A 12,034-nucleotide genomic window follows, 5' to 3' on the forward strand; every position below is an offset into this window, starting at 1 on the left:
ATGTACATATCTTAATTTAAAAATACTTTATTACTAAAAAATGCTAAACATCATCTGAGCCTTCAGTAAATCATAATCTTTTTGCTGATGGAAGGTTTTGCTTCAGTGTTGATGGCTACTGGCTGATCAGGGTGGTGATTGCTAAAGGTTGGGTGACTGTGGCAATTTCTTAAAATACTAAGACAACAGTGAGGTTTGCTGTATTGATTGACTTTTGCTTTCATGAATGCCTTCTCCTTTCATGAATGGTTTCTCTGTAGCATGCAATGCTGTTTAACAGCATTTTACTTACAGTAGGACTTCTTTCAAAATTGGAGTCAATCCTCTGAAACCCTGCTGCTGCTTTGTCAACTAAGTTTAGGTAATATTCTAAATCCTTGGCTGTCATTTCAGCAATCGATTAAGTTTGCCATCTTATATGGGAACAGTTCATGGCACCCGAAAACAATTACAATGGTAACATCAAAGATCACTGATCACAGGTCACCATAACAAATATAACAATAGAAATTTGAAGTGCCGCAAGAATTACCAAAATGTAAAACATACACAAAGTGAGCAAATGCTATTGGAAAAATGATGCCAATAGACATACTTAATGCAAGGTTGTCACTAAACTTTGATTTGTAAAAAATGCAGCATCTGCAAAGTGCAATAAAGTGAAGCACATTAAGACAGGTATATCTGTATAGCTACTCCAGCTCTCTTTTGATTACTGTTTGTGTGATGATATATCTTTTCCATCCTTACACTTTCAACCTATGTATGTCTTTGAATCTAAAGTGAGTCTGTTGTAGGCAGCATATGGTGGGATTATATTTTATGGATTCTGCCAATCTCTGCCTTTTGATTGGACTTTAATAATTATATTTAATACTAAATCTATTTGCATTTAATGCAATTACTAAAGAGGTATTATTTACATTTGCCTTTATGCTATTTATTTTTACATATCTTATATCTTTTTTTGTTACTCCAGTCCTCCATTACTGTGTCATTTGTGTTAAATATTTCCTAGTAGTATATCTTAATTAAGTCCTTTGTAACTTCTTTTACTATCTATATTTTTTAGTTATTTTGAAAGTAGCTGCCCTGGTGGCTTCCAGGCTGCTGGTTTTCACAGAGATTGTGAGCTATTGATCTTCAGGGCTACTGCAGAGCTGGTGAGAGGGAGATGAAAATAGGACAAACTAAAAAGTCATATGTCCACTGTTCTTATAAAAATTCAGCCACTTTTCTTGTATAAATGCCCCTTTGGATTTCTTCAACCCTTTGGTTAATTTTCAGAGTTCTGAAAAAGTTGATTCCAAACATTTTTGCTAGTGTTATTATTGCCTTTATGGAGGAGTGAATTTTTGAAGGTTCTTACTCTGTCATTTTTCACTGATGTCTTTGTAATGTCTTTTTTCCCCATAAAAAGTCATTTTAATTTGTATTTTCTATAAAGATTTGCTTTTTTAATTTGTATGCAGTTAAATGTCTATACTTTATTTTATTTATTCTAGGTATTCACTGTTCATTAGTAAAGTCTCCTCAACCTTAGACTGTAGTCTTCTAGGTTAATATATGGGGCTTCCCTGGTGGCTCAGATGGTAAAGAATCTGCCTGCAAGCCAGGAGACCTGTAGATAGATAAATACCATATATAATATAAATGTGTATATATTATGCATGTACATAATACATTCAAAGATATGCATCATGGTTGTGTGCAAACCACATACATGTTCAATTTATTTATATAATTATATATATTAATATTGGATTGTTTTAATAGATACGCTCATATTGGACTACCTTTAGTATAAAATCTGCTTAATCATGATATATTTTTCTTTAGGTCATTACCAGCTTCTCTGCTAATATTTCAATTTGAATTTTGTACCTATACATATAAGTGATATTGGGATATAGTTTGTATTCCCTGTTGTCTTTGTCAAGTTTCTTTTTATCATCTGAAACAGTTAAATGGAAATTACCTTTCTTAAGTTACATAAAATCTCAGTGTATAGGCCTAGTGATTTTTTAAAATATAATTCACTAATCAGTTTGTCTATTTCTTCTCTAGTAATTGATCAAATCGAGATTTTTCACTTCCTTTTAAGTCGATTCTAATAGGGAATGTTTTACCTAGAATACATTTACTCTGTCTTAAATATTGCTGGTATAAAGTTCAAGGATGTAGCAGTGCCATGTCTCCTTTTTATTTCCAAGCTTGTCTATGTTTATGCTTTCTCTTTTCCCCGTTAATGAGACTTACAAGAGGTATATCTGTTTTATTGTTTTTCTTAAAAAAAAATCAGATTTTGGATTTATTTATCCTTTCTATTTTAAAATTTCCATTTCACTGATTTCAAAGAGGAAATTTAAAAAGAAATCACTTCCTAGCTATATACCAGTGAAAAATATAACACTTCATACAAAATAATACAAGACACTATAAAAGCAGTACTTAGTTATTAAAGAACACTGGAAAATAAAGGAACCAAGGGCTCACTTTATACTATAACAGTGAAGTAAACCAAGCAATCAGGGAAAAAAGAATCAATAAAGAGAAAAGTTAAAATCAAAGAGATCTTTCAATTCTGGTTCTTCCTTGCTTATATGTTTTATCTCTACCTACAAGGGGGTAAGAGATAAGACCAGCTTCTTAGCACAAAGCATGACACCTAAAGTCACTTATCATCTAGTACCTATTTACCTCTTAGCCCCATCAGTTGGCACTCTCCAACACAATTCATGCTTCAACAATACCTACTTGCTTGAATTCCCAAGATACATTCTCTTTCTTGCCTTTATTTTATTGCGTTTTACCCCAGTTCTGTGGAATGAACTTCCCATCTTCTTCTACCTGGCAAGCTCCTTAAACCCGGCTTTCTGGCATCCCAGTAGAAAGTATCCCCAGCTTCTCCAGCAGATAGAAAAAAGTTTTTTTTCTTCTGAGCTACACCTCTACCTGTATATATCTTCACTGTTAATTTTGTGCAGTGTTTGCATCTGCCTCTCTTATAAGACTACGAGCACCTTGAAGGCAGTAATTATATTTTACTGGTTTCTCTAATGACTCCCAGTTCAGTACCTGGAATGTATTATCAGCTTGAAAACTATTTATTGAATGAGTCAATGAAAGCCATGACTGTAATATCCAATCATTCAAAGTCCTTGTTTGCTGGACTCTATCACAGTGTTTTATATATTTGCTTTTTCTACTTTCTGTATGTTTGATTCCTCATAATCTTTTACATAATACATTCTGCTCCCATCATTTCAATAAAATGGCTTAACCCAAAATCTCCAACAGCCTTCTTGCTACTGAATTATTCAGTGACCCTCCTTTTCCCCAGGTTTTGTTTGGCCTTCAAATAGTCTTTCTCCTGTAAAACCCCTTCATCTTTTTGCTTCCTTCCTTTGATTGTAGGGCAGCATTCTCCCTAAGCATATATTTTAAATTGCTTCACTTAGCTGCTTCTAAACAAGCTTCATCTGTGTAGATTAGTCGTCGTCTTCATTCTTTTCTGAATGGCTTCATGCATTCCTACAGGGACAGATGGGAAATTTTTTGAGGCTCATCCATGCTGTTTTCCACAGTGGCTGTACCAGTTTACAATCCCACCCACGGCGCACAAGAGTTTCCTATTCTCCACATCCTTGCCAGCATTTGTTATCCCTTGTCTTTCTTGATGATAGCTATTATAACAGGCGTGAGGTTATAAATGATATAAAATCTTGTCCCCCATTCACACAGGGCTCCTCCTCTGTGGAGCACGTCTTCTGTCTCTTTGGTTCACCTGCCATTCCCTTTTATTGAAGTACAGAGCCACAGAATGTCCGAACTGGAAGGGGAAACTGAGGCCCCACAGTTGGAGTGACTTGTCTAAGGCCATATGGCAAAGAGCCAAGGCCAGGGCTAGATCCACTTTCTTAAGGACAGTATCTTCCCCACTTGACTCTCTCTGTCTGCTCCCTCTTTATACCACCTTCTTTCAGATGCCTCCCTAATGGAAGCATGTAAGGGAAAGTGTCAGGGAGTGAAAGGAAACCCACAGGCCAAGGGGCCCATCGTGTGTGTGTGTGTGTGAGTGTGTGTGTGTGCACGAGTGTGTGTGTGTGCACGCAAGTGTTTCCCTCCTTTCCACTCTATGTATAGCCCTCTGTGTGGCTGCATTGGGCTCCTGGAAATGAGCGGAGAAGTCTCTGATCTTGACAGGATCTGTGAGGAGAGAAGTCATCACTCCTGGCTCTTCCCAAATCACTCACCTTCTAGAAGATACCTAAAGCCCACCCAACCTGGGCTCTGGCACTCTCTACCACAGCAGGGTCAGAGGTGAGCCCTGAATGGTTCACATAGCCACACAGCCTGGACATGTCGCTGGAACTCAGAACCCAGATCCCTAGACATTACAGACACTGATAAGCCTATGACCCATCTCACTCCATCGCCTTGGCAGACAGCAACCCAGAGACAGCCTCTGACCTCTGTGCTGCTGACGCTCATGGCTCAAACCCAGAGCAAGGAATAGCTCAAAGGGATGTCAAGCTCCAGCATCCTCCAATATCAAATTTTAAAAAGTGCATTACCATCAAAAGATGAGGTTTTATTGTAACTGCTTGGAATTTGAATAGCATGCTATAACCATCCCCATAAATTGGACTTCTTTAGATTTATTAAGCTATTTATTGAATGGTGGGTAATAAACATTCGGGATTAACAGCTCTGCAACTGCTCTGAGACAGTTACACAGAGAGTTGCTAAAATCCCATAAAATAATTACGAATCAGTCACCACGCTGACAAACCATAATTGTCAAAAGTTCAATGCAGACTCAGGGCCTTATTTAAAAGTTTGTTCTTGTTTGACATTCCTCTTCCTTTCTCCTGGCATTTCCTTTCTTTTCTTTTTTCCTACTTTCTTCTTATTCTCCATGTCCTCTTCTCCTCTCCCACCATTCCTTATCGTTCCTTTCACTTATAATATATGTAAGAAGTAGCATGGTGTAAAGAAAAAAGTTGAGATGTAGAATCCATGACATCAGAGCTCAAGGCAAGGGTCTGCCACCTGCTGCTTTTGGGATCCTGGGTGAGTCTCTCTTAGCCTTTCTCTCCTTAGATCAATGTGGAGGCATATGCAGAGCATCCAGAACATGAGGCTTTGGATGACTTTTGGCTTACTTCTCTCCTCCTCCTCCTCCTCCCACTTAGTTCATCCTGAGCGTGACTGCCAGACTGGCTCTTGCAGTCCCATCCTCTCCATGTCTCTTTTCCATGACTCCTCTGACATCACAGCTCAGCTGGGATATCGAGGCCCATGTGGCCCACTGCCCTCCAACTTTATCACCAACTTTATCACTTTATCTAGGACCTGGCATTATCTGGATTTTAATTCAAGTCAGATGAAAATAAACTTTTAAAATTGTGGTTAAAAAAATATATATATATGTAAAATATGGGGGCTTCCCTGGTGGCTCAGTAGTAAAGAATCTGTCTGCCAATGTAGAAGACACAGGTTAGATCCCTGGGTCAAGAAGATGCCCCAGAGATGGAAATGGCAACCCACTCCAGTATTCTTACCTGGGAAATCCCACGGACAGAAGAGCAACCCATGGGGGAGCAACCCATGGGGTTGCAACCCATGGGGTTGCAAAAGAGTCAGACATGACTTAGCGACTAACCAACAAAATATAACATGAAATTTACCATTTTAACTTTAAGTATGCAATTCACTGATGTTACATACATTCACATGACTGTGCAACCATCGCCACCATCCAACTCCAGAACTCTTTTCATCTTGCAAAACTGCAACTCTGTGCCCATTAAAGAGCAATTCCCCATAGCCCTCTGCCCTAGTTCCAGGTAACCAGCATTTTGTTTTCTGTTTCTATGAATTTCACTAGTCGAGTTTCCTCATTTCAGTGGAAATATACAGTATTTGTCCTTCTGTGACAGGCTTATTACACTCAGCACAATGTTCTCAAGGTTCATTCATGTTGTAACAAGTGACAGATTTCCTTCTTTTTAAGGATGAATACTATTCAGTTGTATGTTTATACTACATTCTGCTTATCTATTCTTCCATCAACAGATACTTGGGTTGCTTCCACTTTTGACTGTTGTCAAATAATGCTGTGGATATGGGTGTGCTAACTTCTGCTTGAGGCCTTGCTTTCAATTCTTTTGGGCATGTACCTAGAATGAAATTACTGGATTGTATGGTAATTTTATATTTAAATTTTTGAGGATCTACCATATTGTTTTTTATAGTGGCAAAAAAGGTCTTAAAATATCTTCCTTAATTTTAAGACTAATATACATGTTTTATGAATGGTTTGGAAATGACTGTAAAAGAAAATGAAAGTTATTCATAACACCACCATTCCCAGATAATCTATGTTTACATTTTAATGCTGGCCTTGTAAAATGAGTTTGGAAAATATTCCCTTCTCTTCTGTTTTTTGAAAGATTGTGAGAAGGATTGGTATTCTTTAAATGGTAGAATTCACTGGTGAAGCCATTTGGCCCTGGACTTTTGTTTGTTGGGAGGTTTTGATTACCGATTCAATCTCCTTACTTGTAATTTTTCTGTTCATATATCCTATTTATTCATGATTAAACCTTAGAAAGGTTTATGCTTCTGGAATTTATCAATTTCTCCTAGGTTTTTCAATTTGTTGGCATATAATTATTCATAGTTGTCTCTTATACTCCTTTGTATTTCTGTGGTATCAGTTGTAATATCTCCTCTTTCATTTAAAATTTTATTCTAGTTGGCTTTTATTTCTTGGTAAGTCCACTTAAAGTTTTGTCAATTTTGTTTATCTTTGCAAAACAATAGATTTTAGTTTCAATGATTTTTCTATTGTCTTTTTACTCTCTATTTCATTTATTTCCACTCTGGTCTTTTTTTCTTTTCTTCCTTCTCCTAACTTTAGGCTTAGTTTGTTCTTCCTTTTCTAATTCCTTGAGGTACAAACTTAGTTTGCTTATTTGAGATCTTTCTTCCTTCTTAATGTAGATATTTGTCACTATATACTTCCCTCTTAGAACTGCTTTTGCTGTATCTCACTACTTTTGGTATGTTGTGTTTCCATTTTAATTTGTTTTACAGTCACTTTTCTTTTTTTCCAGTTTTCTTAAAGAGTAATTAACATATACCACTCTATTTGTTTAAGGCATACAGCTTGACGATTTGCTTTATATGTATCATGAAATGATTATCACAATAGTTTCAGCTAACACCAAGATTTTTCACTTCTCTTTTGTTTTCATCTTTGATGCACTGGGTATTGAGGAGCATGTTGTTTAATCTCCACATACTAGTGAATTTTTCAGTTTTGTTCTTATAATTGGTTTCTAGTTTCATACCATTGTGGTCAGAAAAGATGCTTGATATGATTTCAACCTTCTTAAACTTATTAAGCCTTTTTTGTGCTCTAATATGTGATTTATACTGGAGAATGTTCTGTGTGTGCGTGAGACGAATGTGCATTCTGTTGCATTTGGATGGGATGTCCCGTAAATGTTTCTTAAGTTCATCTGATCTAACATGTTGTTTAAGTCAAATATTTCCTTATTAATTTTCTGTCAGATGATCTACTCATTGATGAAAGTGAGGTATTGAAGTTTCCTACTATTATTCTATTTCTATTTCTTTCTTTGGATCATTTAATATTTATATAGGTAAGTGCTCCTCTGGTGAGTGCATAAATATTTACTAATGTTATATCTTCTTGGTGAATTAACCCCTTATTATTATATAATGGACTTCTTTATTTTTTTTTACTGTCTTTGGTTTAAAGTCTGTTTTGTCCAATATAAGTATAGCTAATTCTGCTTTCTTTTGGTCTCCATTTGCGTGGAATATTGTTGTCATGTTCAGTCCACTGTGTCTCATAAGCTAAAATGAGTGTCTTTTAAGCAGCATGTGATTTGGTCTTATTATTTTCTCTGCTTGGCCACTCTGTGTCTTTTGATAGGATAATTTAGTCTATTTACATTTAACTTGATTATTGATATACATTGACTTACTATTGCCAAATTGTTCATTGCTTTCTGGTGTTTTGTAATTCCTTTGTTCCTTTTTTTCTCTTTTCTTTCTCTTCTTTTGTGAATTGATGGTTTGCTGCTGTAGTATGCTTTGATTCCTTTTTCTTTATTTTTTTGTGTATCCAATATGAGTTTTTGCTTTGTAATTACACAGAGGTTTACATAAAACATCTTGTATTTATAAAGTCTATTTTAAGTTGATAACAACTTAACATATAAAAGCTCTACATTTTTTAACCCTCTCCCATTCTGTGTTTTTGATGTCACAATTGCATCTTTTTATCTTTTTATTGTATTTAATAATAAATTATTGTAGTAATAGTTATTTAACACTTTTGCATTTTAGTCTTCACATTAGAGTTAGTATGATTTACCCACCCCATTACAACACTAGCATCATTTACTCAATGAACATGAGTTTGAGCAAACTCTGGAAGATAGTGGACAGGGAAGCTTGGCGTGCTGCAGTCCATGGGGTCGCAAAGAGTCGGACATGACTTAGCAACTGAACAGCAACAATAGAATATTCTAAATTTAACTATATGTTTTCTCTTATCAGTGAGTTTTATACTTTCATATGTTTTCATGTTAGTAGCTAGTGCCCTTTTATTTCAGCTTAGCATTTCTTGCAAAATTGGTCTGGTTGTGATTAATAGCTTTTGACTGTGTGGAAAACTCTTTATCTTGCCTTCAATTCTGAAGGACAGTTTTGCCAGATAGAATATTCTTGGTTACAGGGTGGTTTTTTTTTTTTTCCTATCAGCACCTTGATTATATTTTCCCATTATCTTCTGTCCTACAAAGTTTCTCTAAAAATCCACTGATAGTTTTATGAGGATTCCCTAGTACATAACAAGTTGCTTTTCTCTTGCTGCTTATAAGATTCTCTTCTTGTCTTTAACTTTTGATTATATAGTGATGATATAATGTGGTGTGAGTCTCCTTGGATTCATCTTTTTTCATACTTTATGGTATTCCTGAGTCTTAATGTCTCTTTCCCCAGATGAGAGAAGCTTGCAGTCATTATTTCTTTTAGTAAGCTTTCTGCCCCTTTCTCTCTCTCTTCTTCTGGGACCTCTATAATATATAAATTGGTCCACTTGATGATGTGTCTTATAAGTTCTTTAAGCTATCATCACTCTTTTCAGTCTTCCTCTTTGCTCCTCTGATGGGATAAATTCCATTGATCTTTTTTTCCACTTGATCTAGTCTACTGTTGAACCACCTCTATTGAATTTTTCATTTGGATATTATTTTCTTCAGCTGTGTGATGTATGCTCTATACTTTTTTATATTCTCTTGGGCTTCCGTGGTGGTTCAGCTGGTAAGAATCTGCCTGCAATGAGGGAGACCTGAATTCAACCCCTGGGTTAGGAAGATTTCCCTGGAGAAGGGAACAGCTACCCACTCCAACATTCTGGCCCAGAGAATTTCATGGACTGTATAGTCCATGGGGTCACAAAGTGTTGAACACAACCGAGTGACTTTCACTTTCACACTTTTTTTTAATTCCCACTTTGCTTTTCTGACCACAGTGAACATCTTTATGACCACTATTTTGAACTATCAGGTAAATCTCTTATCTCCATTTCATTAAGATCTCTTTCTGGAGATTTGTCTTATTTTGTTTGGAACATATCCTGCATTCTTCATTTTCTTTGCCTCTCTGTATTGGTTTCTGCACATAGGATAAAACAACCACCTCTCCCAGTCTCGAAAGAGTGGTCTCCTATAGGAGATAATTCCATCAGTCAGCCTGGGCTGAGTTCATGCTTGTCTCTCAGACCTCTGTGATTGTCCAGGCCACCATCTTTGTTCTCCCAGTAGTAGAATGGCTGTGCCAAGACCCGTCTGTGTCCCAAAGGAGAGGACTGCATTTAATGCCTCGGTGCAGGCTGGTGAGAAGTTAGATTCTCAGGCGGCAGCTGGAGAGTATGAACTTAAGTCCCTTCCAGGGAGAAACTGGAAGACAGGCAGTTTTGTCTGCTCCCTCTGTACTGGGCCCATGTGTGTAGCTGTGGTGCAGGTGCTCCATTCACCACTGCTTCTTTGATCACTACAGCTCTGTGGGGATCCTGAATGAAAGCCTTTTGGCTATCAGAGTCATGCAGTGCAGGAACCCATCCATTGGGCAGCAGCTGCAAAAAGTAGAGCCTGGAGGTATGTACACACTCTTTTCAGGGAGATACTGGCAATCTGGGGCAGACCACAGGAAGACAGCAGAGATGTCCACCAGCTTCCCTGATCCTTTGAGAGGATCAAAGCCAGCCCCTAGATATGTGATAAATTAGAAGGCTGACACTTTGGCAGCAACTCGTGAGATGAGGTCTTTTTAGGAGAAGACTGGGAAATGACCGTTTTGTCTGTCTCCTCCAGGCCGAGCCCTGAGGGGACAGTCAGTTAAAAACTCCTTTGATTGGTATAGTCTTGAGGTATTCATGAATGGAAGCCCCACTGGCTATCAGACCCAGGAAATCTGGGGATATGTATCTTGGGCAACAGCTACAAAAGGGTGGGTGCAGATGTGTGCACAAGCTCCTTTCTGAGAAAAACTGGTGATTTGGAGCAAGTTATGAGAGACAGGAGGGGAGGTGTCTGCCATCTACCCAGCCCCTGGGGAAGTTCATAACATCCCCTAGATGTGTTCTAAATTAGCAACCTGACCCTCAGGCAGCAGCCTTGAAAGTTTTCAGATGGAAAACTTTCAAGGAAAGACTGGGACGTGGGTGATTTTCTCAGCTCCCTCTGAACTGACCCTGGGGAACCGGTTCTGGTGAGTACTTGCATACCCATTAACATCTGCTCCTCTGTTATAGTCTTGTGGGTCTCCTGGCTATTGCCTCCTTAGCTTTCAGAGCCAGATGTTTTGGGAGCCTATTGCTCAGGTAGAAGGTTTAAGAATTGGAACAGTAACTGTGGGGTCCCAAACCTGCACACGTCACCGAAAAACTGGGGGTGGGGAGTTCCCTCTCAATTGTATGATGTTACTCCAGGTGTCGGGTTTATGACAAGCATGTGTCTCAGCCTTTCCTGTTCATCTCAGTATAGGTATTGTCTCTTTTTCCTTGTGTGTAGAAATTGCTCAGCTAGTTTCTAGATTTCTTTCAGAGGTAATGGCTCTGTGTGTGGCAGTACATTCAGTGCAGCGATAGGAGGAGGTGAGTCTAAGAAGTGCTGTATTACCATCTTGGTTCAACTCCCGGTGTTCATGATTTTAGACAAGGCCCTTTATTCCTGCTGCATTTGGACTCTGTCCGATTCAGACAAACCAACTTTCTACTCACCACCCATGAACTTTCTGTCTTCTCTAGAAAGTTTTCCTTTTTCTTCCTTGTTGAACCATGTGACTCTGCTCCTAAAATTACAGCCCATATGTTCTGTAAGGTTTCCCTGACTGACCCCATTTGATACAACTTACCTAGAGACTTTCTGATCCCCTTAGCACTTCAATATACATACAAACACTGAGAGCCAATGATGAACTGAGAGAAAGAAATTTCTGGATATATTTTACAAATAATACCGAGTCTACTCTTCTGAATTACAAACTCCCTTCAAATTAGTGTTCTCCAAAACAAAGTGTGCTTTGACTGTGTAAGGGGTTAGACATGCGGACAATCCCAAACACATGGGATGATCATGAAAACAGATAGTCTGACATTTAGAAGGAGATTGTCTGCAAGTTAACCAGGGCTATTCTCATTGTCTCCATATTATTCTCCCGAGGAAACAACTAGATTAAAAACACATTTCAAAACAAGTTTCAGAAATGAAATGTTGCCTGTTGGGAAATCTACCTACTCTATCCCTATCATAACAGGCAGGATTCCAAACCACATCCAAATTCAGTCTAGCAAAATCTTACTTAATTCTTTCAAATAAAATAAAATAACAAAGTAAAATAAAATGTTTCCTTTGGTCCTTCAGAAGGGTTTAGATAACAACTCTTTAAAAAATCCTTGATATGAAATTTTCTAAAAGGTACGTGTGTG

The sequence above is a fragment of the Odocoileus virginianus genome, chromosome 2 (genome assembly GCF_023699985.2).
Source record: "Odocoileus virginianus isolate 20LAN1187 ecotype Illinois chromosome 2, Ovbor_1.2, whole genome shotgun sequence".
NCBI classification, from domain to species: Eukaryota; Metazoa; Chordata; class Mammalia; order Artiodactyla; family Cervidae; genus Odocoileus; species Odocoileus virginianus.